This window comes from Grampus griseus (assembly GCF_964374135.1).
Source record: "Grampus griseus genome assembly, chromosome: 10".
NCBI lineage: Eukaryota > Metazoa > Chordata > Mammalia > Artiodactyla > Delphinidae > Grampus > Grampus griseus.
In genome coordinates, this window is record NC_139004.1 from 53,635,589 (window position 1) to 53,659,952 (window position 24,364).

A 24,364-nucleotide genomic window follows, 5' to 3' on the forward strand; every position below is an offset into this window, starting at 1 on the left:
TACTGGTGGTTCCTGAGCAGTCACTCCTCACCCTGCCCCCGTTTCCCCCCACTTTTTTGCTAGGCTCTGACTCATTCTTCACTGCTCTCTGGGTGCTACCATCTCGGGGATGCCTTGGCCACCTCCTTCCTGGCCCCCTGCCTAGGTGAGGCAGCTGTCTCGCTCTGAGGCCCCTTGGTGCCGAATCCCACCTTTTCTTCGTTTCCATCACACATATTATGGGAGTCTGTTGACTCCTTAAGGAAGGGGTTTCACCTCATCAGTCGGAGCCCTTCTTCTCTGTGTTTCTGAACCTGACCCTCACTCTTCTCCCCTCCTGTGGTCATCCCGCTGGGATCCTCCTCATCTCTAGACAGACTCTTCCAGTCACCTCCTATCCAGTCTCCAAACCAGCCACCGGAGTGTCCTTCTAGAATGTAGGTCTGACTGTGTTGCTTCTGTCAGAGGCTTTTGGGGGTTTTCTCTTGCCCATAGGAGGCTGCATCAGCCTAAGTCCTGTTGGGGTGCGTCAGAGCAAACCCTAAGACAAAGAACCAAACACCAGCAGTTTATTTGGGGGATGAAGGGAACACAAGATGGGGTAGGGACTTGAGACAGGGAAGGATGTGCCTGTGAGCAGATCACCTGCAGGGTGCCTGGGAGACTGTAGCACGTGCCCCAGAATTGTTACTTAAGGGGTTATAAACCCAGGTTTTCTCTCCAAAATCCCATTGGTCATTAGCTGAGTGCACTCCCAGGGGTGGTAATTACCTGCCGCTGTGGCCTGCCCCACACAGCACCCAGCAGGCTCCACTGGTCCAAGGGTGCCTGCGGGCAGAGAGCACAGGTACGTGCAGGGAGAAGCTATATGTGGAACAGCGGGTGCTGAGGGCAGTGGGAGGGGCTGACAGGATTCCCCACAGCCTGGCTCCTAAGGCCTTCTGTGACGCGACCATTTCCCGACTTTCCAGCTCCTCTACCTGCACCAGTCCCTGTGCTGCTGTGGGTTCCTGCAGAGCCCAGCTGGTTATTTTTTGCCTTCATGCTATTGATCATGATATGCCTTCTGCTTTGGACGCCCTTCTCTCATTTTTCCATCTGGTTAACATCTACATATTTTCCCAGATTCATCATCACCTTTTCCAGGAAGCCCTTCTTCTTTTTTTTTTTTATATGCTTTTCCATTATGGTTTATTACAGGATATTGAATATAGTTCCCTGTGCTATGCTATACAGTAGACCTTATTGTTTATCCAACCTATATTTACTATTTTGCATCTACTAGTCCCAAACTCGCAATTCACCCCTCCCCTACTCCCCCTGCCCCTTGGCAACCACATGTCTGTTCTCTATGTCTGTGAGTCTGTTTCTGTTTCGTGGATAAGTTAATTTATGTCATATTTTAGATTCCACATGTGAGTGATATCATATGATATTTGTCTTTCTCTGTCTGACTTACTTCACTTAGTGTGATCATCTCTAGGTCCATCCATGGTGCTGCAAATGGCATTATTTCATTCTTTTTTATGGCTGAGTAATATTCCATTGTGTATATGTACCACATCTTTTTTATCCATTCCTCTGTCAGTGAAATTTTAGGTTGCTTGCATGTCTTGGTTATTGTAAATAGTGCTGCAGTGAACATAGGGGTGCATGTATCAATATATTTTTTTTATTGGGGTAAAATTGCTTTACAATGTTGTGTTAGGTTCTGCTATACAGTGAATTGAATCAGCTATATGTATACCTATATCCCCTTCGTCTTGGAACTGCCTCCCACCCCCCATTCCACCCATCTAGGTCATCACAGAACACTGAGCTGAGCTCCCTGCGCTATGTAGCAGGTTCTCACTATCTATTTTACACATAGTAGTGTATTAATGTCAAACCTAATCTCCCAATTCATCCCACCCTTCCCTTTCCCCCCGTTTCCACATATCCATTCTCTACATCTGTGTCTCTGTTCCTGCCCTACAAATATGTTCATCTGTACCATTTTTTCCTAGATTCCACGTATATGCATTAATATACAATATTTGATTTTCTCTTTCTGGCTTACTTCACTCTGTATGACACACTTTAGGTCCATCCACATCTCTACAAATGACCCAGTTTCGTTCCATTTTATGGCTGAGTAATATTCCATTGTATATATGTGCCACATCTTCTTTATCCATTCATCTCTCGATGGACACTTAGGTTGCTTCCATGACCTGGCTATTGTAAGTAGAGCTGCAATGAACATTGTGGTACATGACCCTTTTTGAATTATGGTTTTCTCAGGGTATATGCTCAGTAGTGGGATTGCTGGGACATACGGTAGTTCTATGTTTAGCTTTTATAAATTTATTTATTTATTTATTTTTGGCTGCATTGGGTCTTCATTGCTGCGTGGGCTTTCTCTAGTTGCGCGAGAGGGGGCTACTCTTCATTGGGGTGCACAGGCTTCTCATTGCGGTGGCTTCTCTTGTTGTGGAGAATGGGCTCAGTAGTTCTGGCACATGGGCTCAGTAGTTGTGGCACATGGGCTTAGGTGCTCTGCAGCATGTGGGATCTTCCTGGACCAGGGCTCAAACCCATGTCCCCTGCATTGGCAGGTGGATATTCTTAACCACTGTGCCATCAGGGAAGTCCTATTTTTAGTTTTTTAAGGAACCTCCATACTGTTCTCCAGAGTGGCTGTATTAATTTACATTCCCACCAACAGTGCAACAGGGTTCCCTTTTCCCCACACCCTCTCCAGCGTTTATTGTTTGTAGATTTTTTGATGATGGCCATTCTGACTGGTGTGAGGTGATACCTCATTGTAGTTTTGATTTGCATTTCTCTAATGATTAGTGATGTTGAGCATCCTTTCATGTGTTTGTTGGCAATCTGTATATCTTCTTTGGAGAAATGTCTGTTTAGGTCTTCTGCCTATTTTTGGATTGGGTTATTTGTTTTTTTGTTATTGAGCTGCATGAGCTGCTTGTAAATTTTGGAGATTAATCCTTTTTCAGTTGCTTCCTTTGCAAATATTTTCTCCCATTCTGAAGGTTGTCTTTTCATTTTGTTTACGGTTTCCTTTGCTGTGCAAAAGCTTTGAAGTTTCATTAGGTCCCATTTGTTTACTTTTGTTTTTATTTCCATTTCTGTAGGAGGTGGGTCAAAAAGGATTTTGCTGAGATTTAGGTCATAGAGTGTTCTACCTATGTTTTCCTCTAAGAATTTTATAGTGCCTGGCCTTACATTTAGGTCTTTAAACATTTTGAGTTTATTTTTCTCTATGGTGTTAGGGAGTGTTCTGATTTCATTCTTTTACATGTACCTGTCCAGTTTTCCCAGCACCACTTATTGAAGAGGCTGTCTTCTCTCCATTGTATATTCTTGCCTCATTTATCAAAAATAAGGTGACCGTATGTGCATGGGTTTATCTCTGGGCTTTCTATCGTGTTCCATTGATCTATATTTCTGTTTTTGTGCCAGTACCATACTGTCTTGATTACTGTAGCTTTGTAGTATAGTCTGAAGTCAGGGAGCCTGATTCCTCCAGCTCCATTTTTCTTTCTCAAGATTGCTTTGGCTATTTGGGGTCTTTTGTGTTTCCATGCAAATTGTGCAATTTTTTGTTCTAGTTCTGTGAAAAATGCCATTGGTAGCTTGATAGGGATTGCATTGAATCTGTAGATTGCTTTGGATAGTATATTCGTTTTCACAATGTTGATTCTTCCAATCCAAGAACATGGCATATTTCTCCATCTGTTTCTATCATTAATTTCTTTCATCAGTGTCTTATAGTTTTCTGCATACAGGTCTTTTGTCCCCTTAGGTAGGCTTATTCCTAGGTATTTTTTTCTTTTTGTTGCAAAGGTAAGTGGGAGAGTTTCCTTAATTTTACTTTCAGATTTTTCATGATTAGTGTATAGGAATGCAAGAGATTTCTGTGCATTAAATTTGTATTCTGCTACTTTACCAGATTCATTGATCAGCTCTAGTAGTTTTCTGGTAGCATCTTTAGGATTCTCTAAGTATAGTATCTTGTCATCTGCAAACAATGACAGCTTTACTTCTTCTTTTCTGATTTGGATTCCTTTTATTTCTTTTTCTTCTCTGATTGCTGTGGCTAAAACTTCCAAAGCAATGTTGAATAATGCAGGTGAAAGTGGGCAACCTTTTCTTTTTTTCTTTTTTTGTGGTATGCGGGCCTCTCACTGTTGTGGCCTCTCCCGTTGTGGAGCACAGGCTCCGGACGTGCAGGCTCAGTGGCCATGGATCATGGGCCCAGCTGCTCCGCGGCACGTGGGATCTTCCCGAACCGGGGCAGGTACCCGTGTCCCCTGCATCGGCAGGCGGACTCTCAACCACTGCACCACCAGGGAAGCCCTGGACAACCTTTTCTTGTTCCTGATCTTATTGGAAATGGTTTCAGTTTTTCACCATCGAGATTGATGTTGCCTGAGGTTTTGTCATATATGGCCTTTATTACGTTTAGATAAGTTTCCTCTATGCCTACTTTCTGCAGGGTTTTTATTATAAATGGGTGGTGAATTTTGTCAAAAGCTTTTTCTGCATCGATTGAGACGATCATATGGTTTTTCTCCATCAATTTGTTATTATGGTTTATCACATTGATTGATTTGCATATATTGAAATATCCTTGCTTTCCTGGAATAAACCCCACTTGATCATGGTGTATGATCCTTTTAATGTGCTGTTGGATTCTGTTTGCTAGTATTTTGTTGAGGATTTTTGCATCTGTGTTGATCAGCGATACTGGCCTGTAGTTTTCTTTCTTTGTGACATCTTTGTCTGGTATTGGTATCAGGGTGATGGTGGCCTCATAGAATGAGTTTGGGAGTGTTCCTCCCTCTGCTATATTTTGGAAGAGTTTGAGAAAGATAGCTGTTAGCTGTTCTCTAAATGTTTGATAGAATTCGCCTGTGAAGCCATCTGGTCCTGGGCTTTTGTTTGTTGGAAGATTTTTAATCACAGTTTCAATTTCAGTGCTTGTGACTGGTCTGTTTATATTTTCTATTTCTTCCTAGTTCAGTCTCAGAAGGTTGTGCTTTTCTGAGAATCTCTCCATTTCTTCCAGGTTGTCCATTTTATTGGCATATAGTTGCTTGTAGTAATCTCTCATGGACCTTTGTGTTTCTGCAGTGTCAGTTGTTACTTCTTTTGCATTTCTAATTCTATTGATTTGAGTCTTCTCCCTTATTTTCTTGATGAGTCTGGCTAATGTTTTATCAGTTTTGTTTATCTTCTCAAAGAACCAGCTTTTAGTTTTATTGATCTTTGCTATTGTTTCCTTCATTTCTTTTTCATTTATTTCTGACCTGATCTTTATGATTTCTTTCCTTCCGCTAACTTTGGCGATTTTTGTTCTTCTTTCTCTAATTGCTTTAGGTGTAAGGTTAAGTTGTTTATTTGAGATGTTTCTTGTTTCTTGAGGTAGGATTGTATTGCTGTAAACTTCCCTCTTAGAACTGCTTTTGCTGTATCCCATAGGTTTGGGGTCGTCGTGTTTTCATTGTCACTTGTTTCTAGGTATTTTTTGATTTCTTCAGTGATCTCTTGGTTATTAAGTAGTGTATTGTTTAGCCTCTATGTGTTTATATTTTTTTACAGATTTTTTTCCTGTAATTGATATCCAGTCTCATAGCACTGTGGTCAGAAAAGAAACTTGGTATGATTTAAATTTTCTTAAATTTACCAAGGCTGGATTTGTGACCCACGATTTGATCTATCCTGGAGAATGTTCCATGAGCACTTGAGAAGAATGTGTATTCTGTTGGTTTTGGATGGAATGTCCTAGAAATATCAATTAAGTACATCTTGTTTAATGTATCATTTAAAGCTTGTGTTTCCTTATTTATTTTGATTTTGGGTGATACGCCCATTGGTGAAAGTGAGGTGTTAAAGTCCCCTACTATGATTGTGTTACTGTCGACTTCCCCTTTTATGGCTGTTAGCATTTGCCTCATGTTTTGAGGTGCTCCTATGTTGGGTGCATAAATATTTACAATTGTTACGTGTTCTTCTTGGATTGATCCCTTGATCATTATATAGTGTCCTTTTTCTCTTGTTATAGTGTTTATTTTAAAGTCTGTTTTGTCTGATATGAGAATTGCTACTCCAGCTCTCTTTTGATTTTCATTTGCATGGAGTATCTTTTTCCATCCCCTCACTTTCGGTCTTTATTTGTCCCTAGGTCTGAGATGGGTCTCTTGTAGACAGCATATTTATGGGTCTTGTTTTTGTATCCATTCATCTAGTCTGTGTCTTTTGGTTGGAACTTTTAAATGATTTACATTTAAGGTAGTTATCGATATGTATGTTCCTATTACCATTTTCTTAGTTGGTTTGGGTTTGTTATTGTAGTTGTTTTCCTTCTCTTGTGTTTCCTGCCTAGAGAAGTTCCTTTAGCATTTGTTGTAAAGCTGGTTTGGTGGTACTGAATTCTCTTAGGTTTTGCTTGTCTGTAAAGGTTTTGATTTCTCTTTCGAATCTGCATGAGATACTTGCTGGGTAGAGTAATCTGGTTGTAGGTGTTTCCCTTTCATCACTTTAAATATGTCCTGCCACTCCCTTCTTGCTTGCAGACTTTCTGATGAAAGATCAGCTGTTAACATTATTGGGGCTCCCTTGTATGTTATTTGTTGTTTTTCCCTTGTTGCTTTTAATATTTTTTCTTTGTGTTTAATTGCTGATTGTTTGATTAATATGTGTCTTGGCGTGTTTCTCTTTGGATTTATCCTGTATGGGACTCTTTGCACTTCCTGGACTTGATTGACTGTTTCCTTTCCCATATTAGGGAAGTTTTCAAGTATAATCTCTTCAAATATTTTTTCAGTCAGTTTCTTTTTCTATTCTTCTTCTGGGACCCCTATAATTCGAATGTTGGTGTGTTTAATGTTGGCCCAGAGGTCTCTGAGACTGTCCTCAATTCTTTTCATTCCTTTTTCTTGTTCTCTGCGGTAGTTATTTCCACTATTTTATCTTCCAGGTCACTTATCTGTTCTTCTGCCTCCGTTATTCTGCTATGGATTCCTTCTAGAGAATTTTTAATTTCATTTATTGTGTGTTCTTCATTGTTTGTTTGCTCTTTAGTTCTTCTAGGTTCTTGTTAAACATGTCTTGTATTTTCTCCATTGTATTTCCAAGATTTTGGATTGTCTTAACTATCATTATTCTGAATTCTTTTTCAGGTAGCCTGCCTACTTCCTCTTCATTTGTTTGGTGTGGTGGGTTTTTACCTTGCTCCTTCATCTGCTGTGTGTTTCTCTGTATTCTCATTTTTCTTAGCTTACTGCGTTTGGGGTCTCCGTTTTGCAGGCTGCAGGTTCGTAGTTCCTGTTGTTTTTCATCTCTGTCCCCAGTGGCTAAGGTTGATTCAGTAGTTTGCGTAGGCTTCCTGGTGGAGGGGACTAGTGCCTGTGTTCTGGTGGATGAGGCTGGTTCTTGTCTTTCTGGTGGGCAGGACCGTGTCTGGTGCTGTGTTTTGGGGTGTCTGTGACCTTATTATGATTTTAAGCCACCTGTCTGCTAATGGGTGGGGTTGTGTTCCTGTCTTGCTAGTTGTTTGGCATAGGGTGTCCAACACTGGAGCTTGCTGGTTGTTGAGTGGAGCTGGGTCTTAGTGTTGTGGTGGAGATCTGTGGGAGAGCTTTCACCGTTTGATATCATGTGGATCCAGGAGGTCTGTGGTGGACCTACGTCCTGAACTCGGCTCTCCCACCTGAGAGGCACAGGCCTAACACCCAGCTGGAGCACAAAAACTCTGTCAGCCACATGGCTCAGAAGAAAAGGGAGAAAAAAAGAAAGAAAGGAAAAAAAAAATAAAATAAAGTTATGAAAATAATAAATTATTACAAAAAAGAAGAGAGCAACTAAATGAAAAAACAAATCCACTAATGATAACAAGTGCTAAGGACTATAGTTAAAAAACAAACCAACAAATAAACAAAAACGGAGAGATGGAACCCAAGGACAAATGGTAAAAAGCAAAGCTATACAGACAAAATCACACAGAGAAGCATACACATACACACTCACAAAAAGAGAAAAAGGAAAAAAAATAAATATCTTTTGGGAAGTCTGAGGTCTTCTGTGAGTGTTCAGTAGGTGTTCTGTAGGAGTTGTTCCAGATGTAGATGTAACTTTGATATATTTGTGGGGAGGAGGGTGATCTCCACATCTTACTCCTCTGCCATCTTGAAGGTCTCCTCCATGTGCCTGTTTTTTCAAGTAGTGAAGGGGGAGACCCGTGGAGCTGAAGTTCCAGGCAACAAAGCAGAGAGCGGCAAACATGGGGTACGGGAGAATATTCAAAGTCCGAGTGCTCACAGCCTTCTGGGGGAAGGCAGTTTTATTCTGAGCCTAGATTCCTTTTTTGCAGCATCTTTCTCAGATATGCCTCCCTCACCAGACCATGGGATCTATAGCACATGTGCCTCATCTGATTCCTCTTTGAGTCTCTAGTAATGAGTGAGCCTGTGGCCCGGTGCATAGTAGGCACTTAGTAAGTAATGCACTGGATTGAACCGTTCATCTGCAGTTCATTGTTTAGCACATGGTTGGGACCCTATACTTCTGTCCTGAGTTGAATTAATCTTTGCTCCACTTCCTTTTTTCATTGGCAGAGGCAGCAAGGGAATAAAACCAAGTCCTCCCCTACTCCAGGGCACTCTTCTACCCAGAAAGATTAGAGCTGCAAGTGGTGACCAAGGAGAGGCACAGAAGCCATAGGAGACAGAAAGCATCAGGGAAGGGCACATGTATGTGTATCCACACACACACACACACACACACACACACACATGTATACACATGCAGAGAAATGTGGACAGACAGATCCACACACACACAGAGACAAATATAAGTGTCAACAGACAGATCGAGAGGGGTTGGACCCACTAGAAAGGGGTAAACAGAGTAACAGGCATAAATGGAGGGAAGGGGAAATAGACAAAGAGAAGAATAGAAGGAGGAGGAGGAGGAAGGGAGAAAATAAGATCAAATAATGTGCTAATTGGGAAAGTAGTGAATAAAAGCCCCTGGAGGGAGGTTTCCCACCTCTCAGGGCAGCAGGGATGGAGGCTGGGGCTGCAGCCACTAGCTCTTCGTCTCCGTCCCTGTTGCTGGTCCTCAGGCGGAGGTGCGTACAGGGTTGTTGCTGTCGGGGGAGGACGAGGGGCTGCTGCGGGCCATCTGGAGCCACACGTCCCGGCACGCGTCTGCTGCCATGGTCTGGTGGCACCTCCTTTGGTGGCGAGTGGTGTGTGCTGTCCGCTGGACCTTCTTTGCGCCTTCTTTTAGGGGCTCTAATCCATAAGGAACAGCAGAGGGAGTCGGCAGCTGCCACGTGTCTGCCCTTGGCCGTGTGCTGTTGGATTTGCGGTGGCTCATGAAGGAATAATCACCCACATCAGTTTTTAAAGCTGCCTAATGCCCCACTCAGCCCAGCTGTCTAGAAGTTTGCAAAACAGGCAGCAAGGCTCCCTGGGAGAGGGCCACAGACACAACCGAGTAGCAGGCCTGCAGATGTCACTGCCAGCGCCCTGGACGGTTCCTGGGCGTTGTCATGGTGCTGGGGAGGGCAGAGAAGTGGTCCCACCTTCGTCTGGGTCAGAGGGCAGGAGCTGAGCGAGCAGAACCTCGTAGTACTGGAGGTCCCATATCCTAGCAACCAGCCTGGTCCCCGGCCAATCAGGTAGCTCACTTAGTTACTGCCTTAACAATTTTATATCAAGATAGCAAGTCTTTATAGTAAAATTTCTCTGTTAAAATACGGGTGTGATCTCTGTCTCCTGATGGGAACTTGGCGCATGCTCACATGGAATTCTCAGGAATTCAATCAGAGAGCATCTATTACTTGAGGGGAAAATCCGAAGTGTTCCACTAAGGAGTATTACCTTGTTTTATTGCTGCTATTTTGATCACTAAGGCTATAGCAGCAGCTGCTGCTCAGGTGATAACAATACCTCATATACGTACAGCATCTCATGTTTCACAAACACTGCCGGCCCCCTTTCCTCACTTGTTTTCCACAGGAGCTCCGTGGGCTAAGTACTGTTATCTCCAGTGACTTCACGGAAGGAGAGTGACTTGCCCACAGTCACAGCTCGTCACAGATGACTGGGTTTCAAACTAATTAAAAAAAAAAAAATTCCAGTTCCTCTTTTTACCTTGCAGCTTTTCTTGAGATGAATTCATTTGCAGGCAAGCAGTAGTTACCTCCCTTTCCTTTTTGGCTTCCCACCCAGCCTCCCCAGCTCTTCGCTCCCTAAGCTTTTGAATGTTATCTAGCTTTCCTGCATGAAATGGACCATAGGGATGCATGGACCAGGGGAACTAGGCTGTTTGGATCCTACCCATTCTTCTGGACATCTCCTTAATGCTGGCATGGCTCACATTTCCAGTGGGTTTGCATTTAAATGAAAAGCTTTCTAGAATCTTGGACTTAGACCTGGTGCACTTAAAAGGCACTTCCCAGAACACTCAATTTTATTAATACCATAAAACAATGTGCATTAAATAGCTGGATCATTTCACATTCAGAAGACATCTCCAATTTGAACTGCTTTATTTGGATGGTACTGAAGTATTCCTGTAAATGATGTTGCAGGTGGCACTGGGGAGGCTTGCCTGGAAGATGGAGGCCTTCCTTTCCTCCCTCCCTCCCTCCTTCCCTCCCTCCCTCCCTCCTTCCCTCCCTCCTTCCCTCCCTCCTTCCCTCCCTTCCTTCCTTCCTTCCTTCCTTCCTTCCTTCCTTCCTTCCTTCCTTCCTTCCTTCCTTCCTTCCTTCCTTCCTTCCTTCCTTTCTTCCTTCCTTCCTCTCTCTCTCTTTCTCTCTCTGTCTCCTTCTCTCCCTCCCTCTTTCTTTCTTTCTTTCTGCTCTATTGTGGTATAATTGATATTAAAAAACCTGCACATATTTAGAGTATACAAGTTGATAGGTTTGCACATATCATACACCTGTAATACCATTACTGCCACAATCAAAATAACAAATACATTTAAAACGTTAGTTTTCTTGTGTTTCCTTGTGCCCCTTTGCTTTTTTGTTGTTGTTTTGAGAACACTTAACATGAAATCTGCCCTCTTAACAAATGTTTAAGTCCATAGCACAGTATGTTAACTATAGCATGATGTTGACCAGCAGATCTCTGGAACATATTCATCTTTATTACTGTAACTTTATATGCACTGAACAATAAATCCCCATTTCCCCCTTTTCCCATCCCCTGGCAACCACCATTCAATTTTTATTATTACGATTTTGTGGGTTGGCTGAGCTCTGCTGGGAGGTTCTTCTGCTCTACATGGTGTTGGCTGGGGTCACCCATGTGTCTACATTCAACTGGGAGTTTAGTTGGGGCAGAAAGTCCAAGGTGGACTCATTGATGTTTCTGGTGCTTAGGTGTCTAGAATGGCTGGCATCTGGTGAGGCCTCAGTCTCCAGTTGGTCACTCAACATTTCTTCACACAGCTGCTGGGTCCTAAGAGAGTGAAAATGGAAACTGTCAGGTCTCTTCAGGCCTAGACTCCAGAGGTTGTATGACATTATCCTCACACTTGATGTGGAAAGCAAGGTTCAGTTCAGCCGTGTAGCATCTGAGGTCACTCAAGAAAAGGAAAGGGCCTCGTAGAGGGTTTGAAGGATCTACCAGCTCTCAGGGGCTTTGTTCCCACTGAAAGCCATGACATTTTTGCCAGAGAATCTGTCAGTCCCAGCTTGAGGAAGAGCAAGTAAAAGCTGCTTACTTGGTTCTAGAGAACACATTTTATTTATCTCTGAGAAGTAAGCTAGAAATGCAATGCCCTCAGGATTTGAAAACATGTCTTTAAATTTTAGGCACTTAAATCCAAAGGGAGGTAATGAATTTTGCTGCATCACTAAAGCTTCAACCTCTTTGACGAGCATATGTAACAAAAACAGAAAAATGCACAAAATTACCATGGTGATGGCTAATTGTGGTGAATCTGCATCAGTTCACAGAAACGCAAATAACACTCCTGTATGCTAAAGTGCTAAGATACAGAAAGTATTGTTCTGTTCAAAATGTTGTGAAAATCACAGTCTGCTCTGATTAAAATAAAATGTTAGCAAATTAAATATTGTTTAATAATAAAGAGGAAAAGAAAATCATTTTTTCCCCAAAGCTATTTGAGAATCTGGTTTAGGATGATGGTGTGAGGGGCTGGAACGTGGTTGATGTATACTCTTCACTGGAGAGAAATTTGAAAAAGGGTATGGATCTTTGTGGTCCTCCTGTCTCCCTCTCAGCAGCTCTTTTTATGACGGCATCCTCTTTCCCAGATGCCCAGACATCTCCTCAGTAACTGACACCGTTGTGGGAACTACAGGGAAGACAAAGAGATGGACCCTGCCTGTTAGGAGAAATACCAGCCTGAACTTTACCTACCATCGTGCCCAGGAGGCCTAGACACCTGCCACCTTTGGGCAAACATTTTCCCTCCATGAAACTGATAAAAGCTGTAATGCAAATAACACTCTGACTGGTAGTTACAGAAAGTATTGTTCTGTTGAAAATGTGAAAAATCACAGTCAGCTCCGTTAGACTTAATCTCCTCATTTGTAAAATGGGGAGACTATGTACCTTGAATGAGATAATGGATATCAAGCATCCAGAATGTGACAATTGTTTAATGTCAATGATATTAGAAAAGGCCAGTGCACTTGAAGTAATGGCAGAGTCAGGGAGACCCTATAGTGATGTGCCAAACTGTGGTTTGGACTCCAAGTTCTGGAAAACTTTAGAAAAGGAGGTCAGCTTCCTGAATAAGGAGAGGCTTTAGTTGGGCTTGGCGGGGGCGGAGAGGATGTTCTCAGAAGGTATCTTAGGAGAGAAGGTGTGGAGGCAGAACAGGGTGCGTTGGTGGACAATGGGGAGACTTAAATGATTTCCATGAACTAAATGGAGACTAGTGTTGGGATCTGGGACCATGAAACCCAGACACAGGAGTCTACTTAGCAAGGAGACTTAACTCTGAGTGCCCTTAGGAAACTGCATCTATTCCCAACTCTTTAAAATTTGTGTGATGTACCCTCCCCCCCCCCACACCCAAATCCATTTCAGTTTCCCTTTTTCTCTCTTTTTTCCAAATCACACTCTCAACTTCACTCTATAGTGTGCTGGGCCAAAAAGGCCCAAGACTGGGCCTTTTAAAGGACTGGGCCTTTTAAAGGACTGGGCCAAAAAACAAATGGAGCACATCTTGCCATCTCTTCCTGCAAAACGCATTACATTTGTTTAACTGTGACTCAGATTTGGAACGACGGGAAAAGGAAAGGGCAACAGTGTTTGGGTGACGACAGCACCATCCGTTACCTTGCTGGGAGCCCCTGGAACTATGTGCGGAGGGGTGAACCGTGAAGCAAACAGTGATTCAAGATTAATACTAATTCCTCATGCCTGTATTGTGATGTATAAGTGTTTCAAACGCTCTCATAGCCAGTAACTCATGTAACTTTTAGGACAACCCTATGAGGTTGTTAAAGTAAATGCTGTCCTTATTTTACACACGAGGGAGCTGAAATGCGTAAGAAAAAGACGGCTTGCCCCAAGTTACACAGCAGGCAGACGGTGAAGGGAAATGGGGATTCAGGATGTTTGTTATGTCCCCCATCACATGTTTGTTTGGTGGTTACTTCTCCCCCCATCCCTGTCCCAGTGGTGGACTATTGTTTGCAGACTTTTTGACGAGGGCCATTCTGACCAGTGTGAGGTGGTACCTCATTGCAGTTTTGATTTGCATCTCTCTAATGATTAGCGAGGTTGAGCATCTCCTCATTATTCACGTTTTGCCTACCTCTGCAGCTTCCTCTTGCTCTATTCTCTTCGTTCTTCCCACTCCTTCTCACATCAGGGTGTCTGTACACTTTCCCCCTTTGCGTAGAATTCTGCCCTATCTCCTCACTTATTTAACTCTTCCTTGTCTTTGCACACACAGCTCAGAGTTTGCTTCACAGAGGCGCTTCCCTAACCTACCAAATGTGGCCTCCCATTCATATGCCTTCATAGCTCTGGCTTTGTTCCTCATGGGGTCCTTTGCACAGTTTGCAATTGTATATTTACGTGAATATTAGATTAATAATGGTCCTCCATTGTTGACCGTGTGCTCCATGAGAGGAAGGGCTGATGTTTTTACTTAAGGACCTAGCAGAGTGTTTGATGTGTAATACACACTCCACAAATGTTTTCTGAGTATGAAATAGATACAGCTGATGTTGGTCATCTTCACATGAGTGAATATCTTGAAGCCATCCCTCAAACTGAACTCATTCTTTCTCCCTTAACCCTTGCCCTTCCCCTCCTACCTTGGACTCCCCTTTACGTGAATGGCCTGGCCGTCCACCAGTCACTCCACTAGAAATCTCTGTGTCATCCTTGATTCTCCATTTCCCGCCACGTGTAGTCACTAGAGTCCTATAGAGTCCATCTCTTTAATATCTCTTGGATGTGTGCCCTTCTCCTGAACCCCACCTTGCCTGTCTTAGTCAAGAGATTCTTTTGTTTGAAGTATTACAGTTTTCTTATTTGAGTTCCTGACTCCACCCCTGTCTCCCTTTCACTTTCTAAAATACTAATACACATATTGTTTCCTTTTCAGAGTTTCAGTGGTCTTCTATTTGGGTGAAAGATCCAATCTAAACCCCTTAGCATTCCTCTCATGCTGACTGTTGCTAACACGTCCAGTCTCCTCTTCCTCTTTTCCCTTCCTCTCCTCCATTCCTTTGTTCCTGACACAGTGATGCTCTTCCTGTGGTCTTCAAATGTTGCCAGGCTTGCCTACGCCAATGTGTTTTTGTTCATGCTCTTCATTCTTCCTGGGATGACCTTGCACACCCCACAAATGTTTCCCTATCCTTCTAGCTCAGCTGCCTCACATCACCTCCTTCTCCTGGGAAGCCTTTCTTGCCCCCCACCTTAGGTTCCCCCAAACACTTCTTATACACCTGTTCTAAAATAAGTACTTATTTCTGAGTTTGGATTCCCATTAGAAGGGTACCTGCAATGCTTAGCACAGTCATGCCTGGCTGGCACTGAATCAGTGATTTTAAAAAATATGGATATGTTTTCCTCAGATGAGGCCATTGGTTGTCAGCCACAGGAACCCACCCACTTAAGGCTAATTAGTGTAAACAGGGTTTGTGGAAAGGTTCCCGGGAAATCTCATGAAACCCAGTGGCAGGCAGTTCAGCTGGGCTTTACCAGCAGTATTAGAAGTTGTCAGGCATGCTCTCTTTCTCCTTCTCTGGAGCTTCATTCTTTGTTGTCTCCTTTTATCTACACATCTTCTCTCGTCTCTGCAGAGCTTGCAGTCTCTGAAGCTCTGTCCTGGGTCACCCAGCTTGGGTTACGAGTCTGCCCTTGACACATGCTGCAGTGCCAACATCTGACCTTCAGCAGTCCCTGTGTCTCAGTTCAAATTATCTAGAAAGGTTATTGGTTCCTGGCCAGCCACTGGGATGGCTGGCTTTGCATCAGTTCTATTCACTGTTGCTAGAGGGAAAAGTCACTTGGCCTGAAGCTATTGGTTGGAGTGGAGTCTCTGAGAAAGGATGTGGGAGGGGCAGGAAAACTGATTGATGTGCTAAAGCAGGAACAAAATCATAGTTTTGTGATTTGCTTATCGGGACCACTGCAGCTGGGAGGGACGTGAATAGCTGAAATCATGGACAGTTCTCCAAGCCTTCAGAATCCCAGAGTCTGATGTTGACCTTGGCCCTATGCCAACCAGCTCCCTCATCCTGTCTCTAGCCTTAGTGTCTTTTAACCCAGCAAAACAGTCTCACACGTAAGACATCCAGTAGAAACCAACTGTTAAGTCAGCAAGGGGATGGCTGGGCTTTCAGGTGTTTGTTCGAACTGGGTTTACTCGTCCAAAAGTGATTCTGGGCAGACAGCGTGCTTTGTCCTGAACTGTCATTTCTGGAGGGAGTAGCTCTAACTACAGGTACAGGAGTGGGCTGTAGGCTCTGGCTGGGCCTTGCATTCTCCAACTCTTCCGCAACGAATTACTTTCCTGGATTTGAAAGTATCAAGAAGTGGCATGGAGTAGAAAGACCACAATTGTGGAGTCTGTTTCATTTTTATCTACAGTCTTTGCGTGCTTCTATTTTTCCTTCTCTGATTATGCAGAGTAATTTCCTAGGGAACACATTTATAGAGCTGGGTTTTCTAGGCCCATTTTGGGTTTATGATGCAAAGAAGTCCTGGGATACCTCATCTATTGCCTCCAACCAGTAAGCAAGTGTGTCTTTTAACTCAAGGCATCCTGATTCTCTAGGCCATCCGATAAAAAAAAAAAAAAAAAAAAAAAGGTTTGTGCTTGAGGTTCAGATGTGGTGAAATTGATGTTGCCAAGTCCTATTTGGACATTTGGCTGTGGGGCTTTAAGTCCAGTTTAAGAACTGGCTTTTTGAATATTATTTGGGCATCTAGGGGCAGGAGAATCAGGCTGAAAAGAAAACATTTCAGGGAGAATTATTGAACCTCCCAGGCTCTCAGTTTCTTTCTTTATGAATTGTGGACCATAAGGAATATAGTGTCTTGAACGTGGTAGTTGTAGTAAACAGTCAATTGAAGAAGGTGAAGGTTGCTGCTGTTCCTCCAGCTGTCTCTGGTAATAAATACGGTGCAAGCTGTGCTAATTCCCAGGACACCAGAGGGCCGGTGAACACACTGAAGGAGAAGCTTGAAATTTGGTGGTCTCCAAACTGTAGGCAAAAACTAAGCCTATTTGGGCGCTACACCTACACTCACAATGTTCTGTGGCCATATAGGGAGACTAAACTCTGCCTAAAAAGAAGTTAAGCAGGTTTTCTTTGTAATTAAAACAATCTACTGCAACACTGCTCAGAATTTTTAATATGCTTAGTAATATATATTAAATCTGGAGGTGCATATAATATCTAGCACATCAATCTTATTTTGTGTTACAGCCTTTTCCCCTCCTTTTTTAGTAGAATATCTTGTAAGGCTGTCATTATATGAAACACAGATATAACCATATAACAACTGAGTTCAATAAACACTGTTGAGCATTGGTTGTGGACACAGGGCTGTGTTAAGTAGCAGGAGACAGACAGCATTTGTGTACCAGGCAGGACTCCTTCAGCTGTAAGAGACTGAGACCCAGTTTTAGCTGGCCTAAGTAAAAAATGGAATCTATTGACTCATGGAATTTGGAAGACCAAGGAGGGTGCTAAGGAGGGTAGCATGATCAGATCAAGGTGTCCAGAGAACATAGTTGGATTTCTCTATTTCTTGTCTCTTCTTGGTATCATTATGAGACAGGCTCAATTCATGCACCAACTATCTTAAGTTGGGTTCCCAGGAAGCAGACTCTTGAATGGAGAGCTGTGTAAAGATTTACTGGGCAGAGCTCTTGGGAATTATACCTAGGAAGAAGTGAGAAAGCCATGATTGGGCAGAGGAAGACACTGACCCCTGGAGTGGTTGCAGCTGAAGCCTCAGCTAACCCTACAGGAAGCTCTAGAAGCCTTCAGAGTTGTCTCCACATTGAAACAGAGTCTCTGCAATTGTATCTCTCTATTAGCAGGGCATTGGTTATAAGCTACTCTCCGGGAGGGAGCATAACTTTGATGAAATGTTTTTTCGTGGCAGATTCCTGGTGAGAGACACACCTCTGAGCCATCAGTAGCCAACACTTCGGCAGTTGGGGAAATGAGTGGCTTGGCTTGAAAAGGGTAATTGGACAGAGCATCATGGTCCACTAAAGTCAACCAACATGGCCCTTCCAGCTCAAGCCTTAGCCTTCTTACTATTTTCAGGTGATGTTTGTGAAAAGGGAATTTCATTATCCAGCCTGGGTTCTTACTGCCCCTGTGATGCAGGAGGTGAAGTCATGTGGTTGATGCACCATATGAGGGAGGGGCAATCCCCAAAAGGAACACACACGGCATAGACAGAAAAGGGAATCAATTATAGCCTTCAGCAACTTATTGTACCAGAGAATGAGAAAGCATATCCACAAGTGATGAGTAATAGCACAAAAGATTTTATGGCAGATACTTCTAAAAACTGTGACCTGGGGTCACTTAGTCTTCATGTTTTATTGGTTAAGATGGAGAAGGGAAACTTGTTTCTAATTTACATTTGCACTTACCACTGTCTTTATTACATGTTTTAATTTTTTTTTTTTTTTGCGGTACGCGGGCCCCTCGCTGTTGTGGCCTCTTCCGTTGTGGAGCACAGGCTCCGGACGCGCAGGCTCAGCGGCCATGGCCCACGGGCCCAGCCGCTCCGCAGCATGTGGGATCCTCCCGGACCGGGACACGAACCCGCGTCCCCTGCATCGGCAGGCGGACTCTCAACCACTGCGCCACCAGGGAAGCCCATATGTTTTAATTTTGAAGATAACTGTACCTATACCATAGTGTGGGCTGGTCTGCTTTGATTAAAAATGTTTTTCGAAAAGACAAGATAAAAATTGTATAAGTTGGAATAATTTCCAACCTAAGGTACATAGATGTACTCTTCTGTGAATATTGCTAACTCCATTAATTATTTATCTAAAAATTTCTATCGCTTCATTACTAATGATATACTTTCTTATAGTTTTTGAATACTTATTATTTGCCAGAAACTCAAATAAGCAGTTGATAATCATCCTCAATCAATCTTTACAACAACTCTCACATAAGCACCAATAGTGTCTCCGTTTTACAGATGGGGAACTGAGGTTAAATGAAGTAATTTTTCCAATGTCTTATAAATAATAAATGGGATTTGACTCTAAAAGCTGGTGCTTAACCCCCCTGCTATGTTGCCTTATTACTCAAGTTGCCATTTTTGAATAGATCTTTTCAAAACTAGTTCTTACTCTAGTTGAACACTTAATTCACTGATTCTTGTATGATGAATTAAAGAATTGAAATGGGAAGATGTAACAAAATTGTACTCTTTAACTTATTTCAAGAGATATTTTTATCTGTATAGCAATCGTATCTTCAATGTTTTAACATTAAAATGGGTTTTACACATAATATCAGAAGAACATGAAAAATAACAAGGCTGGAAAGTTAACGCTTGATACTACCACCTTTCAGCCATTTTTCTCTTTGTGTTTCCTCATAGGTCTAGTTCAAAGGAAGATATTTTTATCTACCTGTATCCATGGCAGAGCTATTAGGTTGAACCATGTGGAATTTTCAATATTTGACCATTTTTTCCCTACAAAAATAATAATTTCATATGGTTCAACCTAATATTTTTCAGCGTTAAATTTAACACTTTGTATTAACATTTTCCATGTTATTATGTAGACTTCATAGTTGTCATTTCAATGACTGTCCAATATTCCATCAAGTAAAAGCTCACTTTAACTATTCCTTGTCTGTTGTCTTTAGCTTTTTAGTATTGTAAATGAATATCTTCATACAAAGACATTTATCTCTCCTTTGGGTCTTTTCCTTAGGATAAATTCTTACTGATGGAATTACTAGATCCAAGAAAATTAATATTTTATGGCTTTTGATATGTATAGTTAAATTACTTTACAAACAGAATCTATTTAAATTGCAATCAACAAGTGTATAAATGTACTAACTTCATCAGAACCTGATTAGCCTTGAGTATTATCATTATTTTCGATAATATAATAGGTGTAAAATGGTACTTAATGAATATTTTAATTTGTTTTTCTTTGATCACAGCAAGGTGGAGCATTTATGCATGTTTGTTTACTAATTTCAATTCCTTCTGCATAGATGATCAGATCATATTTTTTGTTCTTTCATCTATTGAGCATCTTATTTGTATATAATTGTGCATTTAATGTAATTTAGATATTTACCCTTTATCTTTCTTTAAAAAGAATTTTAATCCCTTATTTTACTCTTAGTTTTCATTATGTTATTTTAGAAGTCACAAAATAAATATTTTATACTGTTAAATCTGAATTTTTCCCATCAGTTAAAGCTTAGAAAATTTTAATTCCTGTATATGTTTAAACATTTAATTTTTCTTTGCCACATCTTATATAAGATTTAAAAATATTCACTCTTTTAGTGATCTAAAATTTATTTTGATTTATGGTATAAGCTGAGGATATAAACTAATTTTATTTTAAATTTGCTGATCAGATATCCCAAACTATTTCTTATACCAATCTCTTTTTCCCCATTGTTTAGTGATGTTTCCTACAAGAATGTAAAAATGTTTAATGTGATAGAGTCTATTTCTGAAGCATTTATTTGGTTCCACATTTTTTTATAGTGCCAGATGTATTTTAATACCTAACAGGATGGTCTCCTCTAATGATTTTCACATCGAGAATATTTAAACTATCCCCCCCCCATTTGGTCCCTATTTTTTTCTTCTTAGGGCAATTTTATAATACGTCACTATTTCATAATTTGGTCAGGTTTAAAACTAGTATATTGGTTTCCTTTTGCTTCTGTTAGAAAATAATGCCACAAACTTTATGTCTTAAAACAACACAGACTGATTACCTTATGGTTCTGCAGATTAGAAGTTTTGCTTGGTTAAAATCAAAGTGTTGGTAGGGCTGCATTCCTTTCTGGAGGCTCTAGGGGAGAATTTGTTTTCTTGCTCTTTCTAGCTTCTAGAGGCCCTTGGTTCATGGGCCCCTTCTACCCTTAAAGGCAACAATGCTGCATCTCTCTGTTTTTCATTCTGAGCAGAGCCAGAAAATATTCTCTAATTTAAAGGATCTATGCGATTAGGTTGGGCTCTGGGTAATCCAGGATAATTTCCCTCCATTGCAAAGTCTTCACCCTTAATCACATTTGTAAAGTCTACCCTGTAAGATAACATATTCAAAGGTACTGGGATTAGGATATAGAAATATTGGGGGGGGGCATAAATTTGCCTACAACAAGTAGCATCAGAATTTTGCTTGGGATTCTGTTAAATATATGTTAAATGACCTTGGAAGAACTGGCATTTGTGCAATATTTCATGTGCATATCCATCAGTAAGTTATAGTTCAGTCTTCATGGTGATCATCTGGTGACATTTTGAGGATTTCTTTAGTAGTTTTATAGACCTTATCTCCTTAATCATACTCCTTAAACTTCCCTTTTGTGTGTTGCTGTTGTAAACAGAACTTCCCTTTGCCCAGATTCCTCCCTAGTACATTTTTCTAACAAGTTACTGTATGATGTCCTTAATTCTTTATGAAAATTTATTCCCTAATGTAATCTTAATTTGGCATCCAGTCTACAAGGAGAAACATATGCTGGCAATATGTGGTGCCGTGTGAATGCAGCTCCCAGGGAATCAGCCCAGCTATGCCATATTGAGAAGTCTCCACTTTCATTATTTATTTGAAAAGATGCAAAAATGCTGAGCATTGAGATGACCTTCAGCGCTTATGAAAGGTTGCTGAATACCACGTTTGACCTAGTTTGCTCAATGTCCTGAGCAGAAGGACACCCAGCAGTCCAGGAGCTGCCCTGGCAAAGGGAAGTGGCATATGGGCCTGGGGTAGAGAGGCAAAGCTTTGCTTAGGGACCCTGCACAGCCCCTCTTTCCAGGTGATTAATTTCTACTTCAGCAGGTTGCAGTTTGTGATCCACTTCCTTCTAAGTTTGATATGTTGAAAGCATTCTCATGATGCAAAGGAAGGAGCTTGGGATTGGGAAACAGGAGGCCTGCTTCCAGCCTCACCTGAGAAATTGGTTGAGCCCATATGGTCCTGAGGAGGTAATGTGATTCCTTGGGGAATCAGTTCTCTTATTTGTAGTAATGGGGGTTGGATCCATGAGTCTGTAAATTGATGGAGATTTTGAAGATGGCAAAATGCATTTGAAGAAGGAACAAAGCACCAGTCATTTTAGTTCCCACTTTTTTTTTTCTCTTTACATTGATTCTAGGGTGACAGGAAGCAGAGCTCTTTTTGACCCATTTACTCTAGAAGTATCTCTGACCTTGTGAGCTAATTCTCATCTCAGCCTATGAGCTCTTGCGAAGTCTCAGAATTCTCTGCTCTAAGTAGTAATGACATCCTTCCTAAATGATGGGCATGTAGGATTAAAAGCACATTGGTCTTCTGACATTGGAGCCTCCAGCCTCTGTTCCACAGAAAGCTTTTGCTGCAGAGGCCAAGAGGAGAAACCTCATAGGCTTGTCTTCAGGACCCAAATAAAGTCTGGATGGATTTGGCCTTTCCTAGGCAATCCTTCATATGGATCTTGTTGAAATTCTCCCCTCCCACTCTGTGTGAGCACTGAAATGTCTTGATATTGTGTTTCTTCATCAGCTACTATTCCCGTTCCCTGAAGATCAGTGGCTCTGATGTCTGACGAGCAGGGATTGGCCAGTGGGATCCAGAGAGTAGCTTGGAGATGGGAGGAAGAGGGAAGCCCTCAGAGCTGTGCTTCAGTGGAGGAAATCCCCAGAGAGTCTTGGGGAGAAGAAAAGGGAAAAATCGGTGCTGTTCTACAACCATGGCTTTTGAAAAGACACTACAGCATAGCATGCTGGAGCAGGAAGAGCCCTCAGCCTGAGGACCGGAGGGTCAGAGGGAGGGGCCAGGGCCCCAGCTGCCCGGCCAGATTGGAATTCGAGGCACCAGATATAGCAGATGGCCATGCAGCGGGCTGCCTGCCTTCCCCCAAGCTGTGAGCACGGGTGGGATCAAGCTTTATGCTTCCTTATGTAGCTGCATTAAACTGAATGTAGGAATAGGGGTATTAGCAAAGGACTCCCTTAACAGCATTTTTAAAGAGAAGATCATATGGTGGAAATGAGGTTGGAAAGATCAGTGTGTGAAATGCAACTTTATCGAGGTGCAAGTGAGAGGTGGAGATGGCCTCTGAAGAGGGAGTTGGGAGCAGGAAACTTTCATCTTAGATTCACTTTGGCATTTGTACCAGTCCCCTGACATTTTGCAGATGACATTGTCTTTTCTTGGAAATCGCCTTGTTTGTTCTTGCTCTGTTTTGGAATAACCCTCCCAAGTTAGAAGGAGCTTGTCCTGGAGTTTATTCACAGCCTGTCGCAAACCTTGCCTGTGACCAGGAGCACAGTTTATAATCTGTTCCTGGACTTGTTGAGAATCTTCAGGCGGACTTTTCAGTAGAGTTCTATCTTAGCTCGGGCTGCTGTAACACAATACTGTAGACTGGGTGGTTTAAACAGCAGAAATATATTTCTCACAGTTCTAGAGGCTGGGAAATCTGAGATTAGGGTGCCAGCATGGACGGGTCCTGGTAAGGGCTCACTTCCTGGCTTGTAGATGGCTGCCTTCTTGCCACGTCCTCACATGGCCAAGAGAGGTGGAGCTCTAGTCTCTTTCTCATCATGGGGACTCCATTCTTGTGACTTCGTCTGAGCCTAATTACCTCCCAAAGGCCTCATCTCCTAATACTATTCCATTGGGGATTAAGATTTCAATGTGAATTTTGGGGGCACACATGCATGCAGTACGTAACAGCATCCAAGCCTTGGTTTAGCAGGTAGTGACACAGGCTCAGACTAATGACCACTGTGTTCACAGCCTGGAATTGAGGAATTGACCCAGACCATGGGACCACAGGACACATACTCTGCCACTCACTGCCTGAGTATTCACTGGGCATATTAGTTATCCTTTCTGAGCCTCAGTTTTCCTATCTGGAAATGCTGGGATGATATTTCCTATCCTCTACAGGGTTATTGGGAGGAGTTGCTGGGATAAATTATGCAAAGCAATTCATTTATAGTAAGTGATCAATAAATATTAATTATTCTTACTATCCATGTTCCAAATACAACATAATTTCCACCTATATATGTATTCCTTTGCAAACAGACGAAGACACTGTCAGAAAAGATAATTGCTTTCACAGATAGAAAGCATTTGAATAACCTCAAGTTGGCTGGGTAAAATTTTCTGCTCATCTTTATTTGCAAGGTCATCATCCAAGCTGCATGACTAGCCATCAGAGAGACATCTTGAAATAAACATTTTCAAGGGCACGTGGAGATAATGATACCTTGTGGAGCTGGACTGATAAAAAGCAAAAGAGATGGAGGAGGAGGGATTTATTGATGAGACACTCCCAAGAGAGAGCCGCCCGTAAAGATGAAGCCCCACTGTCCATGACATGCCCTGGCTACATACATTAAATGAGCAAAGGAAGGCCTCAGTGATCCTACAGCAAAGCACCCCAGGGAGCGGTGAGTTTGTGCATGTGTGTGTATATGAAGCCTGTGTTAATAGCGTGCCTTGTTTGGGCTGTGAAATAAACTATGGGGGAGCAGAGGAGACTTGCCATTCCGTTAGTCTGCATTTTCTCTGATGCCCAATTGGCATCGTTATGACCTGGGAGGAAGTGAGGTTCACTTCCTCTATCCAGCAAGAGAGCTCCCAGGGCAGGCTTTGAGGATAATAGCGGTGACTAAGC